Source organism: Mustela putorius, unplaced genomic scaffold (genome assembly GCF_011764305.1).
Source record: "Mustela putorius furo isolate JIRA1106 unplaced genomic scaffold, ASM1176430v1.1 tig00000129_pilon_pilon_pilon, whole genome shotgun sequence".
NCBI classification, from domain to species: domain Eukaryota; kingdom Metazoa; phylum Chordata; class Mammalia; order Carnivora; family Mustelidae; genus Mustela; species Mustela putorius.
In genome coordinates this window covers 44,078,130-44,090,649 of record NW_025421290.1, presented here as the reverse complement: position 1 = coordinate 44,090,649, position 12,520 = coordinate 44,078,130, and positions in this window count along the sequence as shown.

The window sequence follows — 12,520 nt, the reverse complement described above, 5'->3', positions numbered from 1 at the left end:
CTCGGGGTAGCTGGGCAAGCCACAAGCTCGCTTTTTAAGCTGCTCGCAAGGCAACATGGGGAGAACCCTTCGATCTTTTTCTTCCTCTTTTGTTTTGTGGTCAGTTAGACATGAAACTTAACATTTTGGCTATTTTTCAGCGAACAGTTTAGTAGCGTTAAACACGGCCATGTTACGCAGGCAGCCATCCCCGCCGTCTGTCCCCAGAACTTTTTCTTCATCCCAGACTGCAACTTTGCATCTGCAAAACACTTCCCTCGCCTTCCTCCCCGAGCTCCTGCTGCCACTGTTCTGCTTTCGGTCTCTGTGAATGCCACGAGTCGAGGTGCTTGATAGAAGTAAGAGCACGCAGTATTTGTCCTTTGGCATCTGGCTGACTGATTCACTCCAGGTCCATCCATGCTGAAGCAGCTGTCGGAATTTCCTTCCTTCCTTAGGCTGAGTCGTACGCCAGCATACACGTGCACCGCGTTTTGTTTGCCCATCTAGCCGCCGGTGGAGGCCTGGGTTGCTTCCCCCTTCCGGCTTTGTGACAAGCGTTGCTTTGCATATTACTACACACATACCTGCTCGAATGCCTGCTCTCAGGCCAGCTGCAGTGTCCGTATCCAGAAGTGGACTTGTGGGATCGTACAGGGATGCTGTCTGTGGCTTTTGGAGGAGCCGCAACCTGCTTTCCAGCCTTCTGCACCGTTGGATGTGCTGCTTGGCAGTGGAGTGGGTTCCGGTTTCTCCACAGCCTCACTGACACTTGTTTCAGTGTCTTGGTTTTCTGTCATTTCTATGCTAAGGGGTAAGAGGTGGCATCTTACCAGTAGTTTTGATTTGCCTTTTCCTAATTATCAGTGACATGGAACATCTTTTCATGTGCTTCTTGGCCATTGTATGTCTTCTTTGGAGAAATGTCCCTTCAGGTCCTTTGTCAATTTTTGAGCGTTTTTGTTTGTTTGTTTGTTTGTTTTTTGGTGGTGTCGGTGAGTTGTGAGAGTTCCCTGTGTATATTGGATATTAAGCCCTTTTACCAGATTTGTGATTTACAAGTATATTCTTCCTTTCTTTGAGTTGCCTTTCACTCTGTTGAAACATTCTGAGTTGCAAAACATGTTGACCTCAAGGACAGGGCTTGTGGGCCCCTGATAATCAGCCAAGGGTTACTGAACATGAACTTGGTGCCTGGTTGTTGCCGAATGTCGTACACATTTTATGCCACTTCATCCTCCCCACAAGTATGGAAACGGACTCCTTGTGGAGGTTCATACTGAGAACCGGAGTCAGCCTGCCTGATTTCCAGCATTGTGTGACTTTGGGTAAGTCATTAGCCACTCTTAGCCTCGTGTCCCTGCCTCGGCATCATTTGGATTCAGTGACAGTTCATGTACAGTGCTGGGCACAGTGCCCCGCACATCACGGGCCCATAATAAATGCTCATGGTTACTGCCGCGATCCCCCTTTTCAGATGAGGAAAAGGAGGCACAGAGTAGTGAAATTCACCTCCCTCGGAGGGGTGTACCTTGCCCATTTCAGGTTGATAGACATGGTCTTCCCTCTAAGCCCAAGTCTGCAGCTTTTCGAGAGGCCTTTCTCGGTGGAGGTGACCCTGCCTAAAAACTATCCCGGCGCTCCCACCTCCTCCTCTGCTCCCGCAACACGACTCATCCTTGCAGACACAGCCGGGCACCTAGCCCGCGGGACGCCACCTTCCCACCGCCTCGCAGCCTGTGTCCATCCTTTGGTTCCCACCACTTCTCCCGGTGTCTGTGAGCTACCGGAATGCAGCCACCACCCTGTGGCTCGAGTCCCAAAAGCTTCTGGGCTACAGTGGATACTGATCTCAGTTCAGGGCTGCGCTATTCTGGGTCTGCCGTCATAGACGATTCTCCGGGAGACAGATGAGGTGTGGGATCAGGAGGCAAGTGGGTGTAGGGGAGTGGAGCCAGCGCCATCCGGGGTCGGGGCGGGGGGAACATCCCTGCTTTTTACCATGTTTTCTCCAAGGAGAATAGGACCTGGGTCTCCCTCCCTCCCTCTCTCTCTTTTTTAAGATTTTATTTGTTTTAGAGTGAGCATGTGTGCCCGCGAGCATGAGTGGGGGAAGGGACAGAAGGGGAGGGAGAGAGAATCTCAAGGAGATTCAGGGAGCCCGACACAGGTCTTGATCTCACAACTCTGAGATCCTGACCCAAGCCAGAATCAAGAATCCGCCATTTAACCAACTGAGCCACCCAGGCGCCCCAGACCTGGGTCTCCTAAATATTGTGTCCTAGTCTTGGGTGAGGGCTGGGCTTCTTGGTCCTTTGGACACATTTGATTCACTTAGAGTTAAAGACCCAGCAGAGAAACACCTGGCAGAGCCTCGCTTTTCTGGAAGATTCGGTTTAAACAGATGTTGGATGTTGTAGCAGCTCTGTCCCCTTTTTACTCGGACTGCTGCGCCACTCTGAGCCGGATTTCTGGTAGACCTCCAGTTCATCTGTTCACTCACTCATTTATCCAGCACCTTCTGTATGCAGGCACTCTTCCGCTGGGAGCAGGGCAAGGAAGCATATGAAGATTTTGCCCTTGTTACCGGAAGTTACATTCTAGTGGGTCCTCGTGGGGAAGACCGGCCATGGCCAAATCCACCAGAGTTGTGTGGGGACAGATCCCAGTGTGCACAGCTGCTCCACCTCCCTGGTGCCTCCACCCTGGCCTGTAGTGGCATCTGTGCCATCACTCTGGGGAACGAGACCAGCTGTAGTGAGCACATTGGTTCTCCTTGGTCTGGGATATATTTATTAAGCAGCTACTAAGTTTTTGATGTGAGGCCAACCTAGATGAGTAAGTGGTGCTTGAGAAGGCAGGTACCACTTGAGTCACATCCTTAAAATTGGCACTGGCTTTTGTGGCCGAGGCCAGTGGGCCATTGTGACAATGATAAATGGGTAGGGCTACACTTCGTAGCGCCGGCAGGAGGGTGGGGGGTGGAGGGGGTGGGGGGTGGAGGGGGTGGGGCGTGGCACTTTTTGTTTTCTCCTTTTGAGAGCCCGGGGCTCCAATGTGGGCAGACACAGTGGGACAGAAGTTTCTTTTATGGGAAAGCGTGTTTGAGCTTTAAGTTCTCCTAAGAGCCATAAGGCCACTTTGGGTTTTGTTTGGTGGTTAGTTATTTTTACTTATATTTACCTATTTGGGAATAAAGGGCTGAATCAGTCGTCTTAACAAGCTAGAATTCCAACTTGAGGTTGTGTTTATAAATAGAAAATCTAGGCTTTCCAGAAGTAAGGCTCCCTAAAACCAATTTTGTTGACAAAAGGGAGGTACTGTCAGCTAGTGGTCTGAGCATTTCGAGGCATCTGGCATTCTTGAGTCCCAGACACACCCCTGGGGCAAGCCAACTTTAACCCTCCTGTACCAGGGGTGCCCAGAGGAGCCAGGCGGCCAGTGTCCAGGAGCTGGCACCACAGAATCGCTGCCCTGGATCTGTCACTACCCAGCCAAGCCATCAGTCTCCTGCGGCCACTGTCTCCTCCTCTACAGTGAAGGAATTGGTCCACGGGATCTGCTAACTGTTGATACTCAAAGCCACAAACATTTAATTTGCAGAGCAGAAGCAATAGAGATTTGAATCATGCCTGGTTAAGACTGTAGATTCCTAGAAGCCGAGCTCATGTTCTCGCTCTTTTGCTCGACCCATCATTTGTGCTTCCATCCATGAACATTGATTGATTCAGCACCGTCTGTGGCCCAGGCCCTCTGGGCACCGTGAAGTGAGTGTCCCTCACATTCATGGCCACAGACACTTACATCCCAGGAGGGTGGGAGTGTGGAGGGGGAGACAGATCTCAATCAAAGAAAGCTGATTATTTCGGAGAATGGCATTTGCTTGGAAGATAATAAAACGGTAATATTTGAATGCAAGGCAGAGTGGCGTGGCCAAGTTTAAGTAATAGTGATGTATATCATTTACTAAGTGCTTCCTGTTTCTGAGCACCTTCCCTGTGTCTCAGGGAAAAGGACGTGCTACTGCTGCTCTCCTAGATGAACAGAGAAAAGTGGAGATGCTGAAGACATCCCTGAAAATGAACAAAACACAGGGCCTGTGTTCAGGGCTCAAGTTACGGTGGTGACAGGTGTGTATAACCAAGTAATTCCAATCCAGTGCCCTCTCCAATGAAGAGCTGACCAGGCACAGTAGGAAAAGGCTGGAGGATTAAAGGATGGTTTATTGGGCCGGGGGTGGGGGGGCGGCAGGGAGGATGGTTTGCTAGGAGGGTAGTGCTCGAACTGGGTGTTGAGGGATGCATAGAAGTTCTTACAGGATGTCTCTATAGAACCAACAGTAGTTGGTCCGCGAGGCCGTGGACATGTGCGGTCTTTTCAGTAGACCACGGTATTCTTTGTCTTCATCGCAGAGCCCTGCATCTTTCTGAGAAATTATTTAAGGTAAATGGTCACTATAAATCTTCAAAATTAACTCGTATTTTAACCCAAATTTACAGTTTCAACGCGGAGGATGACATCCCTGCACACATTCTGCGAGCAGGCTATATTTTTCTGGGCTGTAGTTTTAAATCTTGACTTCCTTAAGCACATCTCTTCTGCTCGGGGTCTCTCAGGTTCCTCAGACATAAGGCCAGACCAGCATATCTGAGCTAGAATCATAACAAAGCCAGAATCTCTGGGGTGAGGCCAGGTGGATCCTGACTTGTAGCCGGTGTGAGGAATCGTGGGAGTGGAAATGGTCTCCCATCGTGTGCTGCAGGAGGCTGCGGGGGCTGGGGTCTCCTCCTTCCCACCTCGGCCAGACCCAGTGCAGGTTTATCTGTTTTATTTATTGGCCTCTTACAACATCGTGTTGGAAGGAAGGGTTCTACTGCCAAAAACGAATGTTTGAAATCCCCTGGGGCTGCCTGTTGGGACCCTCCCACGATACATCTGTGGTTCCCTGGGCTGTCCCCCCGCCCACCCCCGGTCTGGATCTTGGTACCGTTTCTGCACTCCCATAAAGCAGCCACTGCCTTCCAACCCAGATCTGGCTACCCTTCTTTGATAGGTGAGCTAATCCCCAAATGTGGCAGCGGCGGCCTTACAGTGAGGGTTTCTGTTACCTTGTTATGAATTACAGTGGAGTGCCCTGGTAAAGGGTTGAAGGTATTTGAGATCCTTTGGGATCAAATGCAAGATATTACTAAAACGAGACTCCATTTAATAGGTGATAAATCTTGATATTGTAAGTTTAATATAGTTTGATGGTTGTAAATCCAGTGAATCTACTGTAGGAATTTGCTGTGTGTTGCATTTATGATATATTTAGTCAGGTGTTTTTAAAGGTACGACTTTTCTCATAAGGTACTAATTTTTATGGGCTCACCAAGAAAAATTCATATTGGTGTCAAGTACACTGCTGTGTGTGGGTCTTTGAAATGAAAAAGGAAACGGTATTATAGGCTCTCTTTTTGTATTATAAGACAGCCCTCAGACAATTTCATAGTAATGGCCACATCAAGAAGCAGATTTTAGTATATTTAAGAATATATTGTAGGATTAGAAAATGGGAGGATACCAGCGACTTAAAAGTAAGCTTATATTCCATGTCTGGACTGCAGGTATTAGAAAGGACATACACATGGGGTAGAAATATGGCCACGGTGTGGATGTTGGAGCGCGTCTCCTAGGTTGGTGGCCAGGAAGCCCCGAGTGCATTAGGAGCCATTTGGACTCGTTTTCCATGGCTGGGTAACGGGTTGACATATATTTGATGGCCCCAGAACAGTATGCATTTGTTACCCCCAGGTTTCTTTAGGCTCAGCTTAGCTGGGTTCCCTGCTCAGGGCCTCAAGGCCACGATCAAGGTGTCATCTGGGCCTGAGATCCTTCCAAGCTCACATGGTTGTTGGCAGAATTCATTTCTTTCAGGTGCAGAACTTCTGGGAGCTTGCTTCTGCAAGGCGGATAGGAGAGCTTCTTTCCCACTTCAGTCTCTTTTCAGGGAAGACTTGGATCCATTTTTTGTTTGGGGTTATTATTGTTTAAAAGCTCACCTGATTAGGTCAGGCCCACCTAGAATAATGTGCCCTTTGATTCTTTTAGGGTCAACTGATTAGGGACCTTAATTACATCTGCACAGTCATTTCGCCTTTGTCATATAACATAACCTAAGTATGACAGTGACATCCCATCGTGCTGCCCACAGCATGTACGCTGAGGGGTGGGGGTTCTCAGGGCCATCTTGGAATTCTGCCTGCAACACCACAAGTGTGACCTTAGATACTCTTTGTACTTCTGAGCTTTCCCTTCAATGGCTGGCAGATGGGAAGGGTAATTCCCACCTGTCTCGGAAGGATCTTGTTGGCCTCGACGAGATTATGTGTGGAAAGTCTGGGGCTTGCCCGGAAGCCTCAGGCAGGCAGGAAGGACCCTGGTGAAGAGTACTCCCACAGATGTGCCAAGAACTCCAAGTCTGCAGTTGTACTTCGGTCTGAAGATCTTACCAAGTCCCCGAGCGCCTGCAAACGTGAAGACACCACAGGCAAATCTGCCGTCCCCTCTGATTTGATCCGCGACCCGAGCAGGCACTGAAACTGCTTACAGTTCACTTTTCAAAATAGTTGCCTTTCCAAATCCCCGCACTCCTATTAATGGCCACAACATCTTTTTTGGATTAGGAATGGATGCAGGGTCCAGGCGTTGACTTTGATTCTGATCTCCTCCCAAAGACACTGTGATCAACAACTCTGATTTCCCACACGAGATCCATTTGGGGCCACGACCCCCTCCTTCCCGCCTACCCTGTGGCTTCCCGGTACCCCCCCTCGCCCCCCCCCCCGCGAAGTCCCCGTTGATCACTTTCCATTTCACAACTAACAGAGAACCCAACAGGAGGCAGATGGGGAAGGACACACAGTGGGTCACTGGTAAGCTATTGGTTGAATAGTATTCGGAGTACAGATAGCTGCTTTTGCCATTGTAACCGAAGGCGTACTCCGCGCAGCCGTAATTACAAATGCAGGGAAATGGAGGGAAAAATCCATCTTATTTAAAAGTGTTTTAGTGTCAGCAAACACATTGCGATGCCATTAAGAAAGTTTTTGTTAAGGACACGTTCGACTTGAGGTTTTTAATTTGTTTGAAGTATTTTGCTAAAACAGAATTATGTTGGAGTTTACATAAAAGTAGAGAATGACATGAAAAGTTTTAACTTAAGCAGCAAAATATAAAGGCTAATCTTATTTAAAAGTAATATGTATGTCTTGATGGAGTGCCCAGATACGCTCAACTGGGACTTTTTAGTGGGTCGGGTCTAAGCTGTTACACTGAGTTATACCGAGAAGGCTTTCCTCAGCTTATATTGCCAGACCTGAAATACTCTTGTGGCTGCATTTAATAAAGAAACGAAAGTCTTGAGTAAGGGGATATGATTTTTTATGACAGAAGGAATGCAAATAACTTTTAGTCTCATTGCCTTGACCGGGTTTGGTTTGATTTGATGGAGTTTAATAGTGACTTATAACCTGTGCTGACAATAAGCAGGCCCGCACAACGTCATTTAACTCATTTATTCTGCTTGCTGTAAAAACAAAGAGATGGCAAATAAATATATGGAACGTTCATTGTTTGTCAGAGGGCCCAAGCCAAGAGTTTTCAGTGACCTTTTAAAATATGGTCCCAGGCTAGTACTAAAATGTCTGTCACTCAGCAGACACACTTGCATGCTTTGCCCTTTTAACCCGTGCATCTTGTGTTTTTCTCTTTCAAATGGGTGTATGAATTTCCAATCAGCTGCAGCGGTTTAGGCTTTTGCATTGGAGGATTACTGTAAATTGCAGCCTGACAATTACAATCCGCAGGGCACCGGCGAGTTATTAATGGGCTCGCCTACTGATGGCCTTTCAGCGCAGCCTCGGACCTGCTGAGCCTCAGCCTAATTAGATCCAGGGGTAGCGGGCCCCTGCAGAGGAGGCCAGTGGGGAGGGGGCTCCCCGAGACCCCGCCTCCAGCAGAGGAAGATATCAATTGATTATGGATGGCTCCTGTCCGCCACGTCGGATCTCTAATTCACCTCCTCCTTAATGACTTGTATTGGCTTAAGGAGCTCTGTGTGATTTGACAGCGTCAAGCTCAGCTGACGAAGACCAGCAGGTGACTTTAATTGAGGACTTCTATTGCGAGAGATTTTATGCAAGACAGAGCAACAGTTCAACAGACACAAAAGAGGCCCGTTAAAAAAAAAAAAAAAAAAAAGTCTGCCGTGGTTCTGGGAGGAGACTGGGAACAGACCTGGAGTTAGCTACTTGACTTTCGTTTCGTTTACACTTTTTTCACCTCTCCGGCGGTGGGATCAGGAAGGGAGACCCCCTTTCCTACCCGCCTGCCCCTGGAAATTCTGCAGCCGTCTCTCCTCTCTTGGGTTTCAGTATTTATCTTTAGGGATGAATTATGTCCAGGCATAAATTATGTTTGACACATCTCGATGCTGGGGGAAAAAATTAAATTTTTCACCGCTCTGAAAAACATTCCCCAGAACATATCACGCGTCCTTAGAGAAACGAGCGCGCTGTTTAGTTTTATGAAATTAAACGGACGGCCTGTCTGAAGCGCCGGAAGGACGGAGGATAATGATCAGTGAGTGAACGAATGAATGAAAAAAAGAAACTGATGGCTGATAGGATGGCAGCCTTAGAGCCCCGGGAAAGGAGGGGAGAGGGAAGGCTAAGCTGGGTCCGGCCGGGAGGCTCCTCATGGTGGGGTCCATTAGAAAACCCTTTCGCCAATGTCTCGGTGTTTCTGGAGGGTCGCGTCCCCAACACTCCAGCCACCATCTGCCGATGGCCTCCCATGTGCGCTGCGTTCCCGGGGCCCGGAGGGATGGTACTTACCTTCTTGGCCACTGCACTGGTGGTCGGTCTGATCCAGCCCTAGGAATTCCGTGTCCTCGGCAGCCACCCCCCACCGCACCCCCACCCTGACCCGAACTTCCCATCTTGATCCGAACATGCCTCCAGCCTTGTGCCACTTTCTGCCTGACTCCCTCGCTCGTCCCTCCCTTGTCTCACTACCTCCTAGTTAGCCTTCCGAGAGTGTGGCCGCCTCCTCCAGCAAACTGCCCAGCTCCTCTGGCCCCTCTGCGTCCAGAGCCTGCACTGGCACCGTGCACTCTGCGTCCAGAGCCTGCACGTCCGGCCATTCTGCTGTCCTCTCCTACTGCGGGATGAGGAAGCATTTGAATATCAGACTGACGGGCCAGAACGGTATTTCCACCCCAAGGAAGGGACCCAGGGAGTCACAGAATCAGAGAGACGGCAATGATGGGTTCTGGGGGAGGTGAGTAGAGGTGGAATCAGGAGGGGAGGGGGCTTGGAAGGGAAGTGGTCCTTGAGGCGGGGCAGGACTATGAGGCAGCGGCGGCAGCAAGGTTTCCCCAGCAGAGCTCGGACTTTGAAAGTCTGTTGGGCGCCAGTGCCGGATAATTTAAGGGCTGGGATGCTGCCCACAAAGACTCCTGATTTGAAATGACGGTGTGATCCGGAAACAACAGGATCTCATTGGCCTAACAGCCCAGTTTGGTCCGTGAATTATGAATGGGTTGGTCGTTGTCCCCACCAGACCCCAAACAAGCAAACCTATATACTCTAGCCTCCCGACAACACTCCCGCTGTCATGGCCTCAATCTCCCCGCTCCTGCTCTGCTGAACTACCTTCTCTCTCCATGTGGCCCACTTTTCCCGGCATTCAAGGCCATCCCTTCTCTAGGAAGCCTTCCTGGATTCCTCATCTTGGTGGAACTGTCTCCTGGGTTTGTGTACCATGTACATCTGCACATGTTATCAGTCTCACTCTGCATTCCTGAAGCCCTGCTGTGAGCCACTCAGGGCCGAGCTCTGGATCATCTCTGATTCACCTGGGGCGGCCACAGTCTGTCGAACGACTTAGAAGGTAGAATGAAGGAGCAGATCCCAAAGCTCCATCCACACGTTTCAAAAGTTAGGTTGCTTGATTTTTATGTTTAATTGGAACTTGGAATGATTTAATGGTTATTTGACGATGAATATCTTTATTAAATAACTGGTAAGTATAATAATCAACCGTATCTTATTTGGTTGCTGAACATCTGTACAATGGATCCTGCTGGGGTTGGTGGCTCCTGCCATGGAGGTGATGCCAGTCCAGCTGTGGGGGGTGGTGCACAGAGGCAAACAGCACACCTGGACCAAAGAGTTGGAGGTGATGGTGGTAATGTTAATGATCATGTTGACGGCAGCCATGATGGTGCTGGTCGTGGTGGTCCTGGTGGTGATAATGATTATATTGATGGCAGTGGTGGTGATGGTGGTGATGGTGGTGGTAGTGGTGATGGTGGTGGTGGTGATAATGGTGGTGGGGAAGGTACCCTGTGCTGCCTGTGTTGTCAGAGTCACTCTGCCAGGCATGAGGGCCCTTGGATGACTTGAAGTCATCTGTGTCCCTTCGCTTGTCACTCAAGCAAAGGCAGCCTTCTTCCTTGCTGGGAGGTTCTTGGAGGAGGATTTGCGGATTTCATTCCCCTTCCCAAGGTGCAGCTGTGACGGGTGGATATTTTCTGGTCAAAGCCAGCTGAAGTTGGACCTGCATTTCAAAGTGTCAGGCTGCAAATGGCAAACCAGTAGTGTTGGGGGGCGTGGGGGGTGAGGAAGAGGATATGGCAAGGGGGCCGTGGACTGAAAGAGGGGAGGCTGGGGAATTACATACTCAGGAGCTTGCCTAGGAGAGCACATCCTGAAGGGAACACTGCCAGTGCGGCTGTCCTCGTGGAGATTAGGGCACTGGGACCTCACATGCTCGAGCCTGCATGCCGGACTCCACCTAAGGGGCTCCAGAGAGAGGCATCTGGAAGAAGGAGTGGCCTGTCAGCAGAGTTGGCAGCTAAAACCCTAATCCCCCAGCGGAATGTGGAGATGCAGCCCAGACTCCCAGATTGGTCAGATTTTAGGGGCTGCGGCTGTGATGAGTGTTTCCTCTGCCCTCTTCAGGGAATGCCCAGACCAGACCTTCCTCCCTCCTCCCTAATCCTCATGCTCTTGGAACCACGCAGGGTGACAGCCATAGAGAGCATGCAGACCTTCCGAATAATCTTTTCTTCCCTCCCTCCCTTCCTTCCTTCCTTCCTTCCTTCCTTCCGAGAGAGAGAGAGAACGCGAGCAAGCGCACAAGGTGGCGAGGGGCATCCTGGATCTTATCAGAGGAACAAGGTGAGGAACCACTTCACCATCATCCCTGGTGCTCGGGATGGCGTCAGTCCGCACTCCCGCGTTGCCAGGACCATTACGAACCATCATTGCCTCCCTGGGTGTGTGGTCCAGAGCCCGAAACTGGAGGTTTTCAGTAAGAATTAATTCAATGAATGAATAATGCCGAATGTGCAGAGCGGATCCTGAGTCGACGCTCCCGCTCTAAGACCGCACTGATTTTCCCGACGCTGCCTGGCTTTCCCCAAGCCGAGCCCGGGCGCAGTGGACTCGTTCCCTCTGCTTTTCTTTGCTGGGCTGCTGCACCTGCTTTTCTCCTCTAGAAATGTCAGGCCCCCTTCCTCCTCCTCCATTTTGCTCGCCTCTCCCTTAGAATTTTCTCTCCTGGCCATCTCTGCGTGTCCAGCTTCTGCCTCTCCTCCTGGCCTGCCTGGACCTTTCTCATGCCCCCTAGGTGGCAGCCCCATCTTCGGCCTTCCTGTCCTGCCAGTCCTGTCCTGTGCCGCTGTGGGACAAAAAGAGCTCAGACCGCGCCCAGGCCTCAGGTGGCTTGGTCCTCCCGTCCTTCTCTACTCCCTGCTTTGCACCGTCTTCACTTGGCTCCTCAGTGGGCCCAGCGCAGCCGTCACCTGGCTCCCGCTCCTTCCTTCCCCCGTCCTCCACCTCCCTCCAGCTCAAAGACTTAAGAGATGCAGGGAAGGTATTTACTGTCACATCCCCATTTATTTCATTGGCTTTCGCAGCCGTGGGTTAAGTCTTGAGGAGAGTCCGGCAGGACTGGGTTTGAACCCGGATCGTGCCACTTAGCAGCTGTATGACCTTCTCGCACCAAAGTCACCATGGCCACACCACAGTCCGATTCTTCTGTTTCTTAGCACAGGGCCAGACACACACCCTGGAGGGGCAGAGGGAGAGAGAATCTCCAGCACACTCCATGCCCAGCACGGGGGCCTTCCAGGAAGCAGTTATGAGGAGGCGAGGCCATGACAATGATGACATCCAGGGGACATCCAGTGGCCTTGCCATGCCTTGCCATGCCATGGACCAGCAATCAATCTCCAGTCTGGCCTGGTGATTCCTAACTACTCTGGTGTTCATGCCTCTAAGGTCTGAATTTCCTTTCAGGGAAAGGAATAATGGGGCTGAAGCTAAGAGCAGTACCACTTCCTCTCACTTTAGGTGGGGCCTAATGGGCAGCTGATGTGTAATCGTCTTCAGGACACTGATGGGACTCAGTAAGAGGCCTGTTTGATGGTGGTGGTAATGGTGGTAGTGGTAATGATGGTGATGGCAGTGATGGTGGTGGTGGTGGTGATGGT